The following is a 22,174-nucleotide window of genomic DNA, read 5'->3' as shown; positions in this document are numbered from 1 at the left end:
GTCGAAATTTGTTTTTTGCCATAAATATTATCTTTGGTTCATGGCCGATTCATTTCTACTACATTTTTTAATGTAGCGCCATTTTTAAAGCTCCGTGCGCATCCTTATATGTCCGCTGCAGTGGGCGGTTCTCTGTTGTTCGCATTCTCAACATTCTGTGTGATATATTTCAAATTCGGCGCAGATTTTTCGAGTGTATATGAAGAACTATATACTTCTCCCATCTAGTGGAGTACTGGCAGCACTACTTGCAGCTGGGAGGAAGCAGATGTTCTTTTGTTGATACTTGATATCCGGTTGGCGGTTTTAGTTTGTTTACTATTTGTGGGAGCATGCACGTGAGATAATTTCAACGTGTTTTATAATATTTTACTCAGTGACTGTGGTTTTATTGGTATTTATAGTGTGTATATATATATAGTATTTTGTAGTTATATATAAAATGATTTATAAGATTCACATATATATGTATTAGTAATACATACAAAGTTAGTAGGGTCTAGGCCTAAATTAATGTAGGTCATTCTAGTAATTATAGTGTTGAGATTACAGCATGGGAAGATTATCTAGAAGTCGTGCACACAAGAAACGCCCCTCTAAAAGGACACGAAAAGCGCAGCATGCTGTAAAATGCAAATTTGCAAAACAATGTGCTGCAGAAATTAGGCCTAACCTCTATCAAGAGCAGCCAGGTGTATCTAACCTCCCTAATTGTCAGGCAGGTCCATCTGCTATCCATGAGCCTTAGGAAATGTCATCCACCTCTGTATCAACAAGCGCCAAGAAGCTAAAGATGTTTGAAACCACTTCTGCAGGTGAGATTGGACAAGCATTTTCTTCAGATTATTTGTTAGTTCATAAAAATGTGTGGGGTGAACTGTTAAAAAATCTGAAGTGTCATGAATGTGACAATACCGCTTTATAATTGCAAATGAGGGAGAACAATGGGTTTGCAACCAAACTAGTGGTAAAATATATTGCCTGTGGTACAAACTGTGGTGAGACCTTCAGTAGCCCACAGACAATATCTGATAGTAAGAGACCACCATTTGAAGTAAATAAAAAAATGGTTGAGACCTTTGTTAGCACTGGTTCAGGTTATTCTGCTATGCAGACATTCTGCTCTGTGAGTGGCATGAAAGGTATGGCAATAGGTACATATCAAAGTCATCTTCACAAAATTGCTAAAGAAACAGATTGCTATAACCAAAAAATCCTCTCCCGGTCTCTCAGAGCAGTATGACAAGCTCACGAAGTATGTGACCCTACACTGAAATCCAGCAATGTAATGGACATAGCAATGTCATATGATGGTAACTGGTATAAACGTGGCCATATTTCACTGTATGGTGTAGGGTTAGTAATAGATGTATTGACTTCCAAAATTTTGCCATGCATGTTCTTTCACTGCTGCTGATCTAGGTCAAAATTCTCCAGAATACAGATTTTGGTTAGATGGTCATGAAAAATCTGGGGAGTGCAACAAAAATTACACAGGTAGCTCCAATACTATGGAGATGGTTGCAGCAGAGAGGCTATGGTTGAGGACTGAAAATGAATGTAGCATGTGATACACTACAATACTCTCTGATGGGGATGCGAAGACATACCAGCATTTGTCAAAACTGGCTGTGTATGGAGCAGATGTTGCAATAAGTAAAGAGGAATGCATCAATCATGTTGCAAAGAGAATGGGCACTGGTTTGAGAAATTTAGTAAAAGAAAATAAATCTCAAGGTGTTAAGCTTGGCGGGCGGGGTGTTGGAAAATTAAATGAAAATGCAATTGTAAATGGGATGCCTGATGTCAGAGCAATAGGGAGGGGGATTGTTGCAACCTTGGCACATTCAGTGTCGACAGATGAAAAGCCTCATCACGACAGAAGTCCAACTGGACTGGACTTTTGGTGTTTTATAACCGGAGTAAGGCAAAGGGAGAGGAGCCTCATAGTCACCAGAACATGAACTCCAGTTATCAGAAGCAACCCTAATAACACTGTTACCCCTTTACGAACGTCTGTCCAGTCCTGAAGTGTTCAGCAAATGTACACGTGGCGCTACCCAGAATGCGAATGAGTGTCCATTCTCTTATATGGAGAAAATGTCCTAAAGACACATTTGTCTCAAAAATCAAAATTAATATTGCAGTGGCAAGTGCAGTTGCTGAATTTAATATGGGGTGCCTGCAAAGTCAACTTGTAAAAATAACAATTGGGGAGGGGAAATTGACAGAGGTAGCAAAGAATATTCTGGCTAGGTGGGACAGAAAGCGTACTCATACGAGTGAATGGAAAAGGGCAGAGAAACAAAAATGGGCACAACGAACTAGAAAATTGAACAAAGGTGCAGCAGAAAAGAAAGAAAAGAAAAAGGAAGGCCAAACATATGGTGCTGGGCTGTTCTAGTTATGTAAGTACATTATATGCATGTCTTATTTTAAAAAATTGCCTCTATCTTGAAACTACATTTTTATACCTTCAAAATGCTCTGTGACACATAATTTTCATCTGATTGTTTTCAAATTTGGAAGACACACACTTCGAAAGCTGCTTAAAAAACTGTAGTTTTCACTCTTTATGTAGAATTAAAAATATTCCCGTTAATGGTTGTTAAAAGTCAAAATATGCAAAATTTTCAGCGGAATGGGCAGCACACAATTAATATTTTTTTTATTTCAACATAAAGTGATTGAAAGTTGAAATGACAACTTGGAATTATTAATAAGTGTATAATAAAGTAGGAAAAAAAAATTTACGGCCTATACTGAAAATGTGATTGACGTAGAGCATTTTGAATTTGCATATCATATCATAATTAAAATGTTGATAACTCAGAAACTATTTGTTCGATTGAACTGAAATTTTGCACAGAATGTTGATTTATTACATTCCTTCAGCAGTATGAATTTCATTAAAATTCGGTAAAAACCGAGTCATATGCCTTTTTGAAATCTATGAATAACTGATGCACTATCCTTATACTCCCATTTTTTCTCCATTATCTGTCGAATACAACATATCTGGTCAATAGTCGATCTGTTACACCTAAAACCACACTGATGATCCCCGATAATTTCATCTACATATGGAGTTAACCTTCTCAAAAGAATATTGGACAAAATAGACTTCTTCGTGACACAAAGATGTATTTGGAGAAGTGTATAAGTTATATTCCCTCATTTTAATACTACCGTCTTACTAGCGTACTGGTCGAGAGGAGCTTCTCATGTTTAAAACGAATAAAAACAAAACAAAGAAACTCAATGTCACAGTAGAGACTGTCAGCGTTAGGGAATATTTCGCTCCAAAAAGATATGTTGGACAAGATGATGGAATCACAGCCCCTCCATGAGAACGTTATTGGCAGGTTCACAGCCCTGAAGCTATGGAGGATCAACTTAGTGTAAAGATAGGTAAGCAATAAGCATATGAAGAGTCCGCTGCAAGAATGATGGATGTCACTTTCTTGTCGGAAATGAACCAAGACTGTTAACGTATAGCTTAAGACATATAGACTGTACATAGAGAGTTATATGGCATTAACACTGATAGTCATTGTCCAGTAATGATCGGAAAATCACAGTTAAGCTTTGATCGCTAAGCATTTCAAACTTTCAATTGCTTCTCCTGAAAAATATATTCCAAATGACATCCATCATTCTTGCAGTGGACTCTTCATATCTTAATTGACATGTACCGGTAAGTGCATTGATAACTGGCAGAAATAAATACAATTAAATCACTTTCACGATTGAAGGGCATGGGAATTTATGGGAGAGAATTACTTTAGTTACATAGACTTCCGATTATCAATGCAACTAGCCTACATGAGCTTTGAAAACCTTGCAACAATTTTGTGCTTCACCTACTTTTTCAGGCACGAGCCGCTACTGCTGTATACACCCCATAATAATAATTAGGCTTTGTAATTCAGCTACCTATAAACTGGAATGAGGTTGTCTGATACAAAGTACATCACAGCGCAGGTACAGATATGTTTGTATACAAAATAGTTACGCATCCTCTCCTCTCATCCTCTAGTACAGCGGTGACCAAAGTGGGTGTCGTGATTACATCGTGTAATCATAGACATTCAAACGGGTACGAGGAGCTTACTGTACATTGCTGTGTGTTTCATTCACGTACTGAAGGCAAGCAGTGGCGGTATCATGTCGCTCTACAAACTGTGTCTCTACAAGCAATAAGAGGTGGTATCGTAAAGAATGAAGAACGTTTTTCTTGTTCTTTCAGACAAAATGTAATAGGCTATTATGTTTACTTTGCTCAATGGTTCAATTAGGAGAATGTATATAGAAACATTAATTGCCACGCTGAATAATGTATTATTATTTTTAATATTATTATTATTATTATTGTTATTATTATTATTATTATTATTATTATTGTTATTACTGACCACTAAGTATGTGTTTCTATAATTCTTCTGTACGTGCATGAATATTGATATTTTTAGATCTTCTCCCTAGAAGGGTAAAATTATTAGGTTTTATTTCAATTTTAATCTTCTTAATCTTTAGATGAGGGTAACTGTTACAACTCTAAAAATTTCCTACTAGGACATAAATGCACATATAACAGTTTTAAAGTTATGCTATTTAGTTTTTTTTTTTTTTTTTTTCAATTGGAAAGTGTTATATTTTACGTTGTAACAGTTTTCCATTCTCAACTGTTGCTAAAAGCAATGTTCCATTTTGACTTGTAACACTTTCGCACTGAAAATATCCATGCTTCGAGTTTAGATTTTGCACACCTTGCAGTACTTACAATAATGGTAGCATAATGCTGCCTGCATTGTGTTAAACGTAATGTTGTTATTAATTTTGTCTTCACCATCGATGTAGTATTGAAATATTAATCATCGTGCATATTCTTACACATTAGTATTTAATTCACTTTAATCCTTCATATTTTATATCCCTAAGAAAGTTCAATGTTGTATATATACTGCATATAAGAATAGTACAGAAACAGAGAAATTAAACCTGCAAGAAAGTTATAATAGAGATATAAAGAAGAGAAACATCAAGGGCTACAAAGACTAAAGATATTGAATCAGCAAAACAGGCTCCAAGCAAAGTTTTGTGCTACTCTGATCTTCAGGTCGTAGGCTACTTCTTTCATCTTGTGGTGAGTGTTCATCTTTATATTATAAAAGAAAACTGTCTGTTACAAACTCACAATATATGAATATGACCACCTCTGTGGTGAGGGTTTTCCTCAACCGTAAGCCAAATGCCAGGAGATTCGGGCCACAATGTCTCTGAATATCACCGGTCTCATTCATCATCGAAATCTTATCCATAACCACTGCCTGCTGGATCACATCCTTTGGCTGCGTAACTGCCTGCTCATTCCTCTTCCTTAGCATTGAGTTTCGTGTGGACATTATTGTCCAGTTTCGACACTAGAGCGCAGCAAGTAACTGCCGTTGAATTGGCTGTACTAAATGTGTAGAATTAATTATACTGTCTTATTTGACATCTTAGAAGTAATTACAGTGTTTGTCAGTTATTGTTTATTAATGATATGATTTTCTTCTTTAAAATAGGCTACATTGGAAGAAAGGAACATTCGGTTTGAAATACATTTAATTTTGTGAGATATAAAACTTGGTTTCCTGAAATAACAATATTAATTATAATATATTTGCAATGGTGTCTTGTTGTGCCCCTTTCTGCAAAGCACACAGAGGAAAATTGAAATTCAGAAGATTATCATTTCATGAATTTCCATCTAATAGTGAGCTGCGGGAAAAGTGGTTAAAGGTTAAATATTATATCAAGAGAAGGTGACAAAAGAGGAAGTAAGTGGATTCCTTCTGATCGTTCATGTGTGTGTAGTTTACACTTCAAACAAGAAGATTTTAAAGAAGATACAAAATATAGGAAACTGAAAAATTTGTCGATACCAAGTATATTTCCTGGATATCCTTCATACAAGAAACCTTCTAACAAGAGGAAGAGAAAAGTCAGAAACTCAAGTTCATCATTCTCCGAGAAGAACAACATCTCAAGATTGGCTGCACAATGTCAGGAGGACATTGAAGCCGAATATCGTGAGAAAGACATAGAAGCCGAAATTATAAAAGACAAGGCAGATGTAAACGTATATTCCAGACATATTGCTGTTCATGTAAATACTGTAAGATTAAGTGAACTGGAATACCATAAAAAATTAAATAAAAATCTTCGAGCGAAAGTGTACAGACTCGAAAACAAAATTGTGGAAATAGAGAAGGAACTTCAAGAGGCGAAGGAAGAAATTAATAGCTATACTGAGACAAAGTCAGTAAAAGGTAAAAGGTAAAGGTATCCCTGTAATATGCCATGAAGGCACTTAGGGGACATGGAGGTATAGCCCCATGGTTTCCATGACCTTGTCACTAGAATGAGGTGGTGTGGTCGGCACCACAGGAAAGACCTGTTAATCAATTTTATAGGAGGATGAGTGAACCTCAGGTCCGTTCTGAAAGTTTGGCAACAAGAAAAAATCCTATCACCACCTGGGATCGAACCCCGGACCTTCTAGTCCGTAGCCAGTTGCTCTACCAACTGAGCTACCTGAGAGAAAGTCAGTAGATAACAGGAAGGAATCAGCACATGATGGCTACAAAATGGCTGCATATATATACTGGATCAAATTAGAAATTAAAAAAAAAATCGTCCAAAATGGTCCAAGCCAATTATTCGGTACTGCTTATGTTGGCGAATATCGCCTCCTAAAGGCTACGACTTTGGAAGAAATTTGAAATTAATACAAGCACCGTCGTGCAGCATATTAGATAGGCATATGGGCTCAACGGAATATGGCATTGGTGTTTCCCCTTTAATTAAACAGACACTTAAGTTAGAAGCCACAAAATTGAATGAAATTGAGAAAGTAGTTTCTCTTATATGCGATGAAATGGCAATAAAAGAAAGCTTGCTTTATAATAAAGAAAAGGATAAAATTTTTGGTTTAGTCGAAGCTGAAGGAGTTTCTAATAAAGAAATAGGAATAAATCCCGTCTTAGCCAACAAACTTCTGTGTTTAGTTATTCATGGATTATTTACCAAGTACACAATACCGGCAGCATATTTCATGGTACGAAATTTGCAAGGAAATGATCTGCTCTTATTAGTTCAGCAAGTGTTGAAAGCTGTAAAGACTTGGATTTCATGTGCTTCGGCTTGTAACTGATAACTATAGAACTAATACTGCTATGTTTAAGGGTTTAGGCAGCGGAGATCTACAGCCTTGCGTAGCACACCCATGTAACTTGCAACATAATTTATATTTAAGTTTTGATTACTGTCACATCATCAAAAACATCCGTTCACAGTTTCTAGACCAGGATATAGCAGACAGAGAAGGAATGATCAGTTCAAAATTCATCAAGGAAATATACAGGATACAAAAGGACTTAGCTGTGAAACCCATTCGATTTCTAATGAGGAAGCATGTCGAACCCAGTTCCTTTGAGGAAATGAACGTTCTTTATGCTGTACAGACATTTTCACTGGAAGTTACAAGCACTTTGGACTATATGAAGGACAATCATATAGTCCTACGTCTGACATCTCGGGTAAATTTTTCAGAAGCAGGACCAACAATACGTTTCATGAAAAATGTGTACAAATTTTTTACTGTACACAACATAAGTGATAAATTATCTGTTTACAGTATTTTACTCGGCATTTCTTTTCGGGGACGGGGGAGAATTTTTTAATGAGCGCAAAATTTATCACACTTCAAATGGGCCTTTTATATATGGGGAAGTTACTTTGTGGCAATACTGAACTTAATAAAACAGTAGACCAAGTGTCCGTATAACAATTTCATGGATTGGAAGATACTGCAGGAAGATACCACATACTGTCGTTAATTCAAACCGTGATTTCCAATAATCTTGTAGCTCGGTTAAAGGAAGCATATATTTTTTCGTAAATATGTTTAAACTTGTTGAAATATTTTATATAAGTTTCAAATATTATTTTTATTACGTTAATTGATTTTAATAATAATTTTAGTAAATGCCTAAAGCAAGTATAGGCCTACTTGTTTGGATGTAGTATCGCTTAGAAAAAAAATTAAGTTTTAATTTCAGTATTAATAGTATTACATATTAAGCATTGCGGAAGGATTCGGACACCCTGGGCCATCGTTTCCATAAGCCCTTGTCTCTTCTAGTACCTAAGACTTCGTAATAATAGTTATTTTAGGGTATTCTGCATATATTGATAATGTTAATAGTGGTGGGCACTACCTGCCACCTAGCGGCAAAATAACTTTTTTCAAGACTCGCACATAAGCGTTGATTGAGCAGGCAGTGTAAACAGCCATAGGATGTGATCCAGCAGGCAGTGTCCATAACAAATCAGTAATACATATACAGTCGCCATCTAGTTCACAACAATAGAACTAGTCTCAACAATAGTACACAGGCCTTCGGATTTCACCCAGAAGATTAACTCACGATGTGACCAAAGATGATAAAGCGAGTATAAATAATTGGAGGGGAAAATATATATATGAATGACATCACAAACAGCCAGGGCCATTGTTATTTTTGACATGAGGGCTTGGCCAAAAGAAGTTCAAATCAGATTGACACATGTCTCTATAAATTTCTTACTTGTTTGCCAAACACAGTAACAAACCAGGTAATTTTGTTTTTAGACAATTGTGCTGGACAAAACAAGAACAAATTCATTTCCTCATTACTTTTGTACTGCGTAACTAACCTGAGTCATATAATGTCATAACTAGGGAAAGGAAGTTCATGCATTTGCATATTTGTTCTCTATCGTTGTGTGAATATGCTGAAAGATTATCTACATGAATCACAAATTTCTGAATACAATGATATTACTTTTATTGTGCATAAAAGTGCATATTTTGCCTTTTATTTTAACATTTATGCAGGGAAACTCCATATTATGAATGTTTATTTGTCTTTCCCTCATTTTTAAAAGTGTGTAACCTCGTAAACAAGACTAATTTATGTTTATGAATTTTGAACGTAACGATGACGCCTTCATGGGAAGCCTCTCAAGTTAGCAATTTGTATTCCTTTATTGCAGTCTTTAGCAGATTTCGATAGAACAATGTCCAGTTTAACATCAGTTCCAGGAAATGTAGGAGATAAGTGAACGAGAAAACAGCAAATATTCTTTCCAAAAACCCTGGCTATTATCAGCTTAAAGAAATTCAAGATATAGCCTACTCGAAGGAAAAACACCCCAAAAACCAACAAAATTTCTATAGAACAGCTCCCAGATTTTGTGCAAACCCCTCTTACTTTTTGTGACGTAGAACGAAGTTTTTCACGCTACAAAGCTATGCTGAGAGACGACAGGCGAAGAATGACAACAGAAAACATACGTCACTGCTTAGTTGTGAACTGTAACAGCATAAATGGAGCATTCAGCAATGAGGCAACCACTTCAAAATCCATAGACTAAACATAAGTTACCTATACCTTATTATTCTGTTAAAATAATCTCTCAGACTGATAATGCATATTTTGTAGCATATTTATCTATTTTTACGACATAAATGCATACATATTCTTCACGTTTTCAGGGCATGAACTTCCTTTCCCTGGTCATAGCACAGAAATTTTTAATCACAGGTCATACCCAGAATGAGAATGACTGTGCATTTTACTGTTGAACGGTGGGGGTGGGAAGAGTTCTTAAAGGAGGACCTATTATACTGCCAACGACGCAATAGGTACCAGTACTGAAATTGGTCAAGAGAAAAGGCAATACCCTATGTACAAAGTCAATGAACTAGATACACCAGACATCTTAGATTTGAAATACTTAACACAACAAATGGAAAATAATTTTTCCAGAAATGAAAATGGTGATAATGTAAACTGGTCTAAGATGAAGACCGTGGAGGTTAGAAAACAGGATCCTTTTGCCATCTCTTTTAAGCACTCCTATGAACAAGGTGATTTAAAAAAAAAACAAGTATTCGACAAAAAAGGAAAGGCAAGTCTTCTTTAGCAATACTAAAGCCAGCATTTTCTTCGCCTCCAGGAATAATTGCGGAGGGGGGGGATGGGGGAATTTGCTTGATGTTTGTAAAAGTGGTATCATTCCAAGCATCCATGCCCAATTTTTATAAAACTTTGAAAGTTTCCAATGGTGTTGAAGAAAATAGAGTTACATTTGACTAACAAATAAACACATGCTTTTTCTCACTACAAGATGCAATTTATTTATTATTATTATTATTATTGTAGTCATCCTGGTTGGTGTAATTTATTTCTTTTTATTGTTGTAATAATCCTGATACCAACCAATCTCATTTTGTTTCCAAATCTATATTTGACATATTTTTCCATTGCATTATCTGAACTTATTACATAGTCATATTAGGAAAAACCTGTTGCAAATAATAAAATATTATGTAATACAGTTACAGTATATCTGAGAAGTTTTGTCTGGATATTTTAATGCGAAAGTATTGCAACTAAAAAAAAAAGTCACATAAAAATTACATAAAATAAATACCGACAAAATTAATTTTTTAATAAACTTCATCATCATCCTTCACGAATTAGGCCTCTGTAGACCTGTTTCGGCCCCATCTAGCAGTCTTCTTAAAGGTCTTCATGGTCGACGATGTCCTCTATGCTTATACTGCATCATAATTTTTGGGATTCTTGAATTTTCCATTCTTCTTACATGATCTAGCCAACTGAATTTGTATCTGCTAATTTTTTCTTCTACTGACTACTTCTAATTGTTCTAAAATTTCTTCGTTCCTTTTTCGGTCTAAAAGAGTATATCCTGCTGTCCTGAAAAATTTCATTTCCTTTGCTTTGATTCTCTTCATGTCTCTTTTCTTTAATGTCCAAATCTCACTTCCGTATAAAAGGGAGGGTAATACTAGTGTATTATATATTTTTATTCTTGTAGATTTTTGTACTAATTTAGCTTTTACTGTATTGTTTATTATTCCTAGAATTTGTGTAAATTTGGTAATTTTCTTGTTCACATCTTTTTCATTTTGATAAAATATTTCACAACCCATCCTCACCTTCTCGTGGTCCACCCTGTTTCTACCAACGATGAAATGGCGACCGAGTCACAGCGGTATAACTGTTTCATCAAATGCAGAGGAAATGCTGCATTACAAGCCTGTCCAGAGGCTAAAAGTAGCAGCCCCACTACTGGACTACCTAACGATAAGGCTAGTAACCTATCTTAGGGAAAATTACATTACTTTCAAGCCTCAAAAAAGCAGTATAAGGATTTAATAAACTTCTATAACAATAATTAATGTATATACCAATTTTCATTGATGTGAGATGATTATCTGATTTACCATCTACAATGGAAACTTTAGGAAAATGTATTATACATCTTTCGCGTGTTAAATATTTTAGTACCTGGTTAACTAGTTTCAGAGTTCTGAAGATGGCCCATAACAGGCTGATACTAGTTAACCAGGTACTGTAATATTTAACACACAAAACATCATAATACATATTAGGAAGTGATATAGTATTAAAAGTTGTGTAATCAAAATGGAAAACTTTAAATGGCTCTACTGAAAAATCTCTATTTTTGAGTTGTAACAGTCTCGTTCTGAGTCATCAAGTTATTTTTCAATATGATATCATTAAAAGCGACATACGCAGCAGATTAAATCGGTTAAGGCACTTGCCTGCCGATCCTGAGTTGTGCTCGGGCGCGGGTTCGATTCCCGCTTGGGCTGATTTCTGGTTGGGTTTTTTCCGAGGTTTTCCCCAATCGTAAGGAAAATGTCAGGTAATCTATGTCGAATCCTCAGTCTCATCTCGCCAAATACTGTATCTTCTCACTATCACCAATTCCATCGACATTAAATAACCTCGTAGTTGATACAGCGTCGTTAAATAACCAAGTAAATAAATATGCAGTAGATTAGCTGATTTTCATTTAGTATGCCAATTGAAACTATGTTCAGCTATTCACCCCGATATTGACAAACTGGGGAAAGCTAAAAGGTACTAGCATTCCTCTTCAGAACATGTGCACCACGAATAATAATATTATGCGACTGTCTCTATTATATTATTATACGGAAGGCATTCTGGACTCTCAAGTTTATCATACTGGAGAGAACACTCAGCAAAAAACTCAGAATAGAAATATTGGAGACCCGCGTAACTCCTGTACTGTTATATGGGTGTCAGACATGGTCTCTCACTGCCAAACTTCGTCTCCAAATATGCCAAAGGAAGATGCTGAGAAGGATACTAGGCTTATCACTGAGGGACAGAGTTCCAAACGAAGTGCTACAAAATATGTCAGCAATTAAAGATCCAGCACTGCAAGCCACCAATACCAAATGGAAGTGGGGAGACCATGTTGCAAGACTTAGAGATGGAAGATGGACACAGAAAGTCACACTATGGGACCCCCGCATTGGCAAGAGATCAGCAGAAGACCAAGAAGAAGATGGACCGACCTCTTCAGTGAACGAGTAGGAAGCCATTGGTCAAGCAGAGCAAGAAATAGGGAAGACTGGAAAAACCTAAGAAAACAAGTGAACAGTGACTAAAACCAGTGCGACAGAAACAAGTGAACAATATCAAAACACTGCAGAATGTGAACCAAGTGAACAATTTCAAGCATGTAAACACCTCTTATGGGGAGTAGCTCACAGCGTGAGACAAATAGAGCTCTCCCTCTATAGGAGGAGGCCTTTGCCCTTAACAGGACATTTTTAGATTAATCATTTCTATATATATATATAGACTGTTAAAATTTCTCTCATTTCAATTCCTCAGGATTTGTAAGAGGCTTCTCAAGACACATGCACGCACGCGCACACGCACACACGCGCTCACGCACGCACGCACACACACACACGTGTTCTGCCCAAAGGCAGGCCTTTCACTGCAAACCCAGCATTCTCAAATCTTTCCTATTCTCTGCATTCCACTTAGTCTCTGCACATGATCCTTATGCAGTGACACCTCATATATTATTAAACTGACCTTTGAAATGACCTTAAAATTCAAAATATATCATTCAAAATATATCAATCAAAGTAAATTCATGATTAATATTTGAGGAGAAAAATTCGCTCTGGTGCCGGGGATCGAACCCGGGTCCTTGGTTCTACGTACCAAGCACTCTGACCACTGAGCTACGCCGAATTCAATCCACAGCACCGGATCGAATTCTCCTCCTTCAATGTTTCCCTTTGTGGCCTGACTGCAAGTTAGGCATATATGTTGACTAATATGTCCAATGTCAATTGCCATTATACTAGGAGCGTACTCAGCTGAGTGACTTATTTGGCCGAGATTCAGCAGTTAAGTGCACAGTAATCTGTGCAGACATATGCACTGCTAGCTATGAGAATATTATAGATTTATTAATTTGTCATACAGAATATTCTCTGTAATATTGACAATTAATATTTGAGGAGAAAAATTCGCTTCGGCACCGGGGATCAAACCCGGGTCCTTGGTTCTACATACAAAGTGCTCTGACCACTGAGGTACACCGAATTCAATCCACAGCACCGGATCGAATTCTCCTCCTTCAATGTTTCCCTTTATGACCTGACTCCAAGTTAGGCATATACGTTGACGTATATGTCCAATGTCAACTGCCATTATACTAGGAGCACACTTAGCTGAGTGACTCATATCGTCGTTGTTTCTGCAATAACTCCTATGTGCAAAATACACAAATTTTCAGTAGGAGGAAAAAACACATTTATTCATCTTCATACGTATTGTGAATTCTTACATTTTCGAAAGGAAGAAATATAATTACATATAGGAGATTTTATTATTTGTTGTATCACTATTTAAGTTAATTTAATAGAAAAATAAATCTGAAAATCGATAAATATGTCACATAGGAGTTATTGCAGAAACAACGACGACATGTAGCTACACACAGGGTTGCCAGGTGATGAGTGATATTATGGTAACATGATACCGGTACTGAAGTTATCCTTTTCTACCAAAGATTATAATAAATTCTTACACTACGAAATATGCAATTTGTATCAGAACTTTATTTTTCACTAAATAAACTCAACCTTAAACCAACAATTCTCTTTATGCCTCAAAACCTTTGATTAAACCAGTTTCATAATGTTGAAAAATTAGACAAGCTAAATGTACAAAATTGTGTTTGTTTTTGAGCAACATTAAACTGACACTGAGAATTTATTTTAACAATACGATAAAATTAAAATTCAGTCATTCAACATTATTCATCTCATATCTATATATAATCAGCTCATGATCTTTGTTATTCTATCAGAATAAATCACAATCTTAACTAATCATTACAGCACGCAGACTTACGATGTGGATTCGTTTCAGCCTAGCAAAATCTTTAAGTGCCACGGCCGATCTTCACAGGAAAAGGAAAACCTCTTTTAGAATTTCAATAATTTCACCAAAATCCCACAATATGCACAAAATAAAAACTCGTTGGGCTATAATTCAATTAGTTTTAGAGAAAAACCCAAGTACAGTGGCCAGTTTACCTTCACATCATGGGTTGAGATATAGGCCTATGGTTCCCAAACATGGACACCAAGCCTTTCCGGTCTGAGCTGATGGCTCCAGCTCTAGTCAGCTACTGTACAGACTGACTCAGTCTGCACCATCGAACTGGCGGCCAAAGGACCATCGACGCATGCGCGTAGAAACGAGAAAACATATCAGAATTTACCACATCGAAAATCTTTCTCTGAACGCACATGCTCTAAAATTATAAATAAACAGCAATCACACATGTCATTACATCCTGCCGGATTACAAAGACAAATCATTCATACACATACCGTTACAATATCAATATTTACAAAGCAGGGGATGCTTGGATTGTTTTTTTTTTAACGGCAGGTCTGCAGTTCTTAACTAATCATGTACAACAGATGGCGAGGGATAAAGATTTTTGTTTGTCATGTAATTCAACGTTTTCGAAGTTACATGAAATTCTGTCCTAACCTTGTATGCATTAAAAGTAAATATGTCGGTTGCTACATTAACCATTTTTTAGTAGGTTATTTTACGACACTTCATCAACATCTTAGGTTATTTAGCGTCTGAATGAGATGAAGATGATAATGCCGGTGAAATGAGTGCGGGGTCCAGCAACGAAAGTTACCAGCATTTGCTCATATTGGGTTGACTGAAAACCCCGGAAAGAACCTCAACCAGGTAACTTGCCCCGACTGGGAATCGAACCTGGGCCACCTGGTTTCGTGGCCAGATGCGCTGACCGTTACTCCACAGATGTGGACTTAACCATTGTACAGTATCGTTTACTCTCCGTTGCTTACACTCCCACTCCCCTTTGCGCTGCATATGTCTCGACATTGTGAATTTTCTCTCTTCATTCAATTGCACTTTGGAATTTTTTTCAATTTCACTTGTCGACTATTGATTGCTTCTCAGTTGGGATTATAGCCTGGTTCGTTACGAATCATTTACACAATTGTGAGCGTTCTATCACTTCGCATTCACGAGTTACACTGCCAAGGCTACTATGGGACCTGCCAATTCGTGCCTAAACTTCCCCTCTACCGCAGTGAAGATAGATGATGTGACTCACTCAACTCAATGATACGTTGGATACATTTACCCTACTGTCGGTCACCATTTACTTTATTGGAATGTGTCGCGTAGTTTAGGAATTATATGCATGACAAAACTGGCCTGAAAATGTATCAACCGAATTTCTGGGATATTACTTAGTGTTGAACAGAACTTATACACGCTAAAAAAAATAAGAATGGCTTTAGTATAAATTTTCTGGCTTAAACACATTGGAGATTTGAAAGTAGGCTCTATTAATATCCTTCCAGCCTGTTACTGACCAGAAGAAACTAATACACAGGGAATAGGGGTTGCCAATTTCAGCTCTAGAACAAATATTCAACTCAATATCATTAAATGATACAGTGAGTCTACTAGAGCTTAATATTCATAGAGTGAACAGTAAGTAATATCCATAATTTCAGGGAGTTGTTTGAGATATTTCAAACAAAACAGTTTAATACAATTTTGCTCGTTTTTGCTTCCTTTTGGAGATAAAAATTTTTTTATATGAAACATTTCATAGCATGTTTTGGGAAAGCCACTGATTTAATCCCAATATACTCAGTCAATTTAAGAGAGCAATGAATAAAATTATGATAATGAATGATTGAAAGAATTTTATTTTTGTTCTTCAAATGTGCACAAATTTAATCCGGATAAATGTAAGATTGTTGTTGTTTTCTAATGCCAGGCATATGACAATAAAGTCATTTGACCTCTTGCACTCCAATATTTTTCAAAGATATTATCATGGTCAGCCACTGAAGCACAGATTTTGAGGTGTTCCGAATCCATTTCTTGGTTTCAGTTGCACAATGGGCAGTTAGGGGACTGATATATTCCAATTCTATGCAGGTGTTTGGCCACATAATCATGGCCTGTTGCCAATCTAAATGCAGCTACAGACGATTTTCGTGGTAAATCGGGAATTAACTGTGGATTATGATGCAGAGAGTTCCATTTTTTCCCCTTGAGATTGTGTTATCAAATTTTGTTTGTTGAAGTCTAAGTATGTAGATTTAATAAATCTTTTCACAGAGTAATACGTAGATTTAGTAGCAGGCTTGTTCTCTGGAGATCAAGGATCCATCGGTGTATAAATGAAGCCAGTTTTGTGGAGGGTACCTAATATTAATTGTCTCTAAAGACAATTGTTTCATTATTTCAGTGTTTACTTCTGATTTCAGTATTTCTTCTGTTAAATTTAGATTATATTCTATATGTAATAGAGTTAAAGGGTTTTGTTTAATTTGTAAGTTTTCTTTTAAATTCGGGATATTGATTTTCTGTTTTAATTCTTGAACCATGGATATGAAACTTTTTTGAGTTTTCAGTCTACAGAGAGGACTGTATGAATGCCAATTGTTTCCTGGGAATCTGATAAGTTTTTCATATTGAATCAGTGCTTTTTCTTCTATTGTCATTTTGATGCTGTTAATATTAGTGAGGAATCTCATAGAATCTATGGAGTTGTTTTGATTCCACCAGTAATGGCCTGTGAGCTTGGTTTTAAACATATTCTACTTCGTTTATGACAGGTGAAGTAATTAAAATTTCTCCGCAGTATGTCAGCACTGACTGTATAAACATTTTGAATGTAGTTTATGAAGTATTCCTGGAGAATCCCCAATTCTTTCCTGCTAGATTGTAAAATTCTTTTGCTGAACGAGAACGAGAAATTAATGATATTACTTATGGTTCAATCTGTATAAGGAGAAATACAGAAAATTGATTTAAAAAGCAATGGAATATATGAGGCACTGCGTATAGCAGGGGTGAACTCAACAAAGAATCACGATTTCAAGTTTGCTCCTAATACAACGTATCCACAATGCCTCATACTCTTTCCAGCATAATTATTACTATTTTCTTTTCTTCTTCATAGCTGCCGAGTGGTGCATTGCAGTTATCTGATTCAAAGGAGGATCTCCTATAAGATATTCTGCACAACAGTCTTGCTAAGGAAAACAAGGAGATTCTAAGACTGAGAAAAGTACTGGTATTGAAAGTAAGTAATACTTTAGTATATATAAGTTACATAAATCAAAATGTATGTTGCTGACAGACCTTTTATAAATGTTATAACACTGGCTCTTCATCTGACAAACATTTATTGAAATCAATTTTTAAACACATACTTCTTTACTTTGTAGACAAGATATATTCATATCAGCTTTGGGACTGTAAGCTTTCCATTAAGAACTTTATTTTATTTCACTTCCACAAGGAAATACGTATGTGTTATTATTATCTGCTTTATACCCACCTTCCTTTTAGTACATAATAATGAATTGACACACATATCAGTAGAGCCCGGATTTTATGTAATATGGAAATGAGAAATATGTACTGTACATAAAGTGGCAAAATATGTAGATAAATATGTAATAAATAGGGCAAGGTAATTAATGATTTTGCATCTTTTTCTTATGAAGGTTTAAACATTGCTAGCATATATGGAAATGTATGACATTAAAAACCGGGTTAAATAAAAGTAATTCGTTAGGGCATTTTTTTGCATTTTCTTAATTTTTTTACGGATGTCATTTTTTAGCAATTTTTAGGTCATTTTGAGCATTTTTTACACTTTTTAGGAAGGCTGTGACATTATTTGTATTTGATTTGAGATTTTTATTATAATTCAGTATTTTCCTTGTCAATACAATTTCTTGGAATTAAGTAGATGTTTGCTAGCTTCTACCCCTATTTTTCAAGGTATGTGCATAATGAACTTGCCCACTTCTAGGAATTTTATTCAAATTCCTAGAGCGTATGCTAGCTTGTACCCCTATTTTTCAAGGCATAATGAACTTGCCCACTTCTAGGAATTTACCCACACTCCCACAGAGATTCCTTTCTCCAGGTAAACTGGCATTGTTATGCTGTTAATTGAGGTGGTCAGTTGTTTCTAGTCGTCTGTGTGAACAGGTCAAGAGCAAAATGCCTAAAGTAAAGGAAACTGCTAGTGTTAAATTAAAGGCATTTGTTTCAAAATATGGAGAAAATATTTTTTCAATGGACGGTCGTATTTTATTCTGCAAGATCTGTGATGTGAGAGTGGCTGCTGAAAAAAAGTTTATGATAGAACAACACATGTCACGGGAGAAACATAAACGTGGCCTGCAGAGACTTGAAAATAAATCCAGTGTAAACTTACAGCAAATGCTTCTGGGGGATACGTGTTCAACGTTTTCGCCATTTTGTGAGAAACTATGCGAAGCTTTTCTATCGGCTGATATTCCACTTCACAAACTGAATCATCCTAAGCTCCGAACTTTCTTAGAAGAGGAGACCGGAAAATTAATTCCAGATCCTAGAACATTGAGAAGAACATACATAGCTCGGTGCTATGACAAAACTTTGAAAAAAATAAGAGAAATGATTGGAGAAAGAAATGTATTCGTATCCATTGACGAGACAACAGACTCTATGGGCTGTTATGTAGCTAATGTTATTGTTGGAGTTTTAGAAGCACGCAGCCCTGGAGAACAATTTCTACTACATTGTGAGCATCTGGACAAAGTCAACTGCTCGACGATCAGCTTAGTATTTGACCATGCATTGAGAATACTTTGGCCTGATGGGATTCGAAATTCCAATGTATTGCTTTTTATAACAGATGCAGCACCCTACATGATGAAAGCAGCTGCTTCTTTAAGTGCACTGTACCCAAAAATGGTACATGTGACGTGTTTAGCGCATGCATTACACCGGGTTGCAGAAGAAGTACGTGCAAATTTTCCTGAAGTGGATAAATTAATTGGATGCGTGAAGAAAGTATTCTTGAAAGTCCCCTCTCGAATTTCAGCATTCAAAACAGAAGCTCCAGAAATCCAATTGCCATTTTCACCTGTTTTGACTAGATGGGGAACATGGCTCCAAGCTTGCAGTTATTATTGCAAGAATTTCGATGTTGTGAAGAAAGTGGTTGATTCTTTTGATAATGGTGAGTCAGTGTCAATAAAAAAGGCGCAAGAACTGTTAGCTGATAAAGAAATTGCTGGTAAACTTTCTTACATAAATACTAATTTTGGATTCCTTCCTGATGTCATAACTGCACTGGCAAAATCCCAAGTGACATTAGTGGAACAGCTACAAATAATGGATAAAGTGGTGAATGATTTGAGCCGTGCATGTGGTAAAGTGGGTGATGCAGTGTCAATGAAAATGAAAAACTGTCTAAGCAAGAACAGGGGGTACACAACATTGTGTTCAATTGGCAGAGCTTTGTCTGGTGACAATTTTTCTCTTCCTGACTGTGAATTAAATCCAGGAGATATTGCTTGCTTTTAGTTTGCTCCAATTGTTTCTGTTGAAGTAGAGAGAAGCTTTTCCGTTTATAAGTCGGTACTAGCAGACAATAGACAATCATTTTTGTTTGAAAATCTCCGCCAAGTTTTGATTGTTAACTGCAATTCAAAATTGTTGTAAAAGTGCACTTGAAATGAATTTTCTGCAATACAAGGTACTGTAACATGGATTTTTTTAAATTTTATGTAGTTCAGTAATCAAGTGAGTACTTAACGTAATTAAAAGTATTTTCATTGGCATTGCTTTACTTTTTATTGGTCATTTTTTTGTTTTTTTAGGTCATTTTTTTGTATTTTTTAGGTCATAAATGCATTTTTTATTTTGCATTTTTTACCAATTTATATATATTAAATGCCTTGCCCTAGTAATAAATAAAAAATATGTAACTTAAAAATTAAACTTTATTGGATGTATTTTTGCACACTAATGAAAAATTACAGGTGCACATGTGATTCAACCTCAATTAATTATTGTTTGGTGGCGCAATTAATAATTGAATATTTTTTTCCATATTTTTTGCTGTCATTGATCATCTCGTCAGTGGCAACCCATAAGTAGAAATCATCAAGTTCAGCTCTAATCGTTTCCATTGTGTCAATGTAGCAGGAGTTCAAATAATTTTTATGGAGTATTGATTCATGCGAAATATTGAAGTTGCGGTATTTGCGTAGGAAAGCTTGAAACTTTGGAACTCCAAGTTTATACCATGGTATGTTTGCAGCAACCATTGCCACGCACAAATTTTTATTAAATTCACTGGTACAAGACGAAGAATGTTGCACCACCACTTGTGTAACAAGAACTTGTTTCTTTTCAACGGAGCACGTTTTTTATTTCTCACATGAAGTTCAATTTTTAAATGCTGTTCTAACTGTGACTTCATGGAGCAACCAATGTGTTCGCCACACACTTTGCATAGCACGATTTTACCGTCGTAGTAAAGGAATCGTCAATTGAAATCCAGCAGTAGACTAGCTATTTGTATCACCTGATGTCAAAATAAGCTTCATAAGAAAACAGAAAAAATAACTATTGTTTTCTTTTAGAGCAATTGATTGGAGATGTTTGTGGGAAATGGTTATACCCATAGGGTAACTTTCACTTTTTCCTTCACCGCGTTAGCAGTACAATGACCCACCCTTCGCAGTGGTATTTGTTCCTACTTTACCGTTACTTCTTAAGGGATATACACACTATTAGCATTGCAAACAAATGTCCATTTTTTCACAGAATACGTTACTATTTTCAATTATTAAATTATATTTACGCACTGGAGACGAAGAAATAAGCTTTATAAACAATTTTAAAACATATAACTTAAGAATTAAGTAGAGGGAAAATTGGTGAAAAAAATGTGTATTCTTTCAAAATATGTGAAATATGCCAAAATATTTATTATGCACCAAAATGTGTAAAAATATGTAACTTTAAAACATTGGAATAATGATCTCTTTGATATGATTCGCCAACATTTTAGCTTTCCTTATAGCTACATACAGTGATGGACAGAAATATTCGTATGAACCCTTTATCTTCATTAAATTAAACATTCTGACGAATTAATGTTATAATTGTACTAATTTTTCTTTTTATCATAACATAATTCCTTATTGTTTCTATCTATACAGAGAAATCGGTGTCAAACTGAACATAAAGCGACTAGCAATCGTTTGAACCATAATATGCTAGGACAGGATTATTCGAATATTGCAATCGTGGAGACAAACTATACAGTAAAAATGCTGTATACATTCGCTAGTGCTTCAACCATCGTTTTGATGCAGTCGATAGACAAACGAGTCACAATATTCTCCTGACACGCAAAGCTGTAACACGTGCTAGTGTAATGGGACGTAAAGGTAAAGAGACAACTATTCAAGAAAGAAGAATTACTGTATTATAAATTTACACAAACAACAGAAGACGTATGCCGAAATTGCAAATGCTGTCAACAGAAGCTGTTCTACAGTGTGTAGTATTATAAACGGAAGACATTAATAAATAGAGAGCGCACAGGTCGTCCACGAAAGCTAACCAACAGGGAAGAAAGGGAGATTATTAAGACAGTGAAGAAAAATCCAAAGGTGAGTGCATCAGAAATAGCAGCTAATTTACAGGACGATTTTGGTACAGATGTTCATCCTAAAATGGTAACCAGAGCTCTTCACCGGGCCGGGTACAATGCCAGGGTGCCATGGAGGAAACCCTGTATAAGTAAGGTAAATAAATAGAAGAGACTACTGTTCGCAAATGAATTTGTCGACAAAGCTGCAGGGTTCTGGAAC

General features: G+C 35.8%; 1 long non-coding RNA gene across 2 annotated transcripts in view; it reads left to right on the top strand.

The window, feature by feature from the left end:
* Positions 1 to 409: 409 nt before the first annotated feature.
* Positions 410 to 22,174, top strand: part of LOC138710166 (uncharacterized) — a 77,384-nt gene continuing 55,619 nt past the window's right edge. For both annotated transcript variants that reach the window (XR_011335130.1, XR_011335129.1), the window contains exons 1-2: positions 410 to 2,408; positions 17,464 to 17,586. This is a non-coding gene — a long non-coding RNA (uncharacterized lncRNA). The remainder of the gene's footprint in view (positions 2,409 to 17,463; positions 17,587 to 22,174) is intronic.

The sequence above is a fragment of the Periplaneta americana genome, chromosome 12 (assembly GCF_040183065.1).
Source record: "Periplaneta americana isolate PAMFEO1 chromosome 12, P.americana_PAMFEO1_priV1, whole genome shotgun sequence".
Taxonomy (NCBI): Eukaryota; Metazoa; Arthropoda; class Insecta; order Blattodea; family Blattidae; genus Periplaneta; species Periplaneta americana.
Note: the sequence above shows the minus strand (reverse complement) of the source record. Positions and strands in the feature narration are given on the sequence as shown.